The sequence below is a fragment of the Chiloscyllium plagiosum genome, unplaced genomic scaffold, assembly GCF_037043375.1.
Source record: "Chiloscyllium plagiosum isolate Xiang-an unplaced genomic scaffold, Cpla_swu_hap1 HiC_scaffold_24, whole genome shotgun sequence".
Lineage (NCBI taxonomy): Eukaryota > Metazoa > Chordata > Chondrichthyes > Orectolobiformes > Hemiscylliidae > Chiloscyllium > Chiloscyllium plagiosum.
This window is the reverse complement of record NW_028270162.1, coordinates 64,395,108-64,396,224: the sequence shown is the minus strand read 5'-3', so window position 1 is coordinate 64,396,224 and position 1,117 is coordinate 64,395,108. Positions and strand designations below refer to the sequence as shown.

Below are 1,117 nucleotides of genomic sequence, written 5' to 3'. Positions count from 1 at the left end.
TGGAAAAACACAGCAGGTCAGGCAGCATCCGAGGAGCAGGAGAATCGACGTTTCGGGTAACAGTCCTTTATCAGGAATGAATTTAGAGGGGGATATGGGTCAAATATAGGCAAATGGGACTAGATTAATTTAGGATATCTGGTCGGTCTGAACAAGTTGGACTGAAGGGTCTGTTTCCATGCTGTACAGCACTATGATTCTATTCAACCTTTCTCTGTAACCTTTTATCCCAGGAATGAGAGTGAACCTTCTTGAACTGCCTCTTTTTATATCATTTTTTTCAAATAAGGAGTCCAAAATTGTATACAGTATTTCAAATATGGTTGAACCAATGTCCAAAATTTTCTACTTTCCTAATAAATATGGAGTAATGGAGACAACTGTTACAAAAACCTACCTGATTCACTGACATCTCTGCCCCAGCTGAAATAGCTCAGTTGGGAGAGTGTTCAGACTGGAGATCTAAGAGGTCCTTGGTTCAATCCTGAGTTTCAGCAGTGAATTTGATTGGTTGGTTTTCTTATGTTCTTTCTTATGGGGAATCGGCACGAAATGGAGTTGAGGCCAAGATGAGATCAGCCAACTTCGTACTGATTGGCGGAGCAGGTTCGAGGGGATGAATGGTCTTCTTCTGCTCCTTGTTCTTATACAAGTAGTCCTCGGGTTAAGAACAGGTCCCATTACCAAGTACATTTGCAAGTCAGGTTGTATGCAAGTCAGGACACAATCCAGTGCTAAGAATGAACAAACATTTGCATGTAAGATCCTTAACATTTATATTAACATGGGATCTCATTGTAAGCTGGATATTTGTAGATTGGGGACTGCCTGTAATTTATTTCCCTCACAATAAATTGTTATCTATTACATTGCATATGTTTTCCTAATCCTGTGCATCAGCATGCTAGCTTTATGTGGTTCACAAATAGGTCACCTAAATCTCTCTGTACCACCGAGTTCTACTATTTCTACCTATTTAAATAGCATACTGCTCTCCCCCACATCTCTCGGTTCCTCTCTTCTTTGCATGTTACCTTCTCAAAAAAAACTCTAATTGATCAACAAGGTTAGAGAAGAAATTGTGGGGGCCCTGCCTGATATTTTTACATCATCATTA

General features: G+C 39.9%; 1 non-coding gene across 1 annotated transcript; it reads left to right on the top strand.

Moving 5' to 3' along the window:
• Positions 1-422: 422 nt before the first annotated feature.
• trnas-gga (transfer RNA serine (anticodon GGA)) lies at positions 423-497 on the top strand. The gene has a single exon. It is a non-coding gene; the product is annotated as a tRNA-Ser (tRNA).
• Positions 498-1,117: the final 620 nt, after the last annotated feature.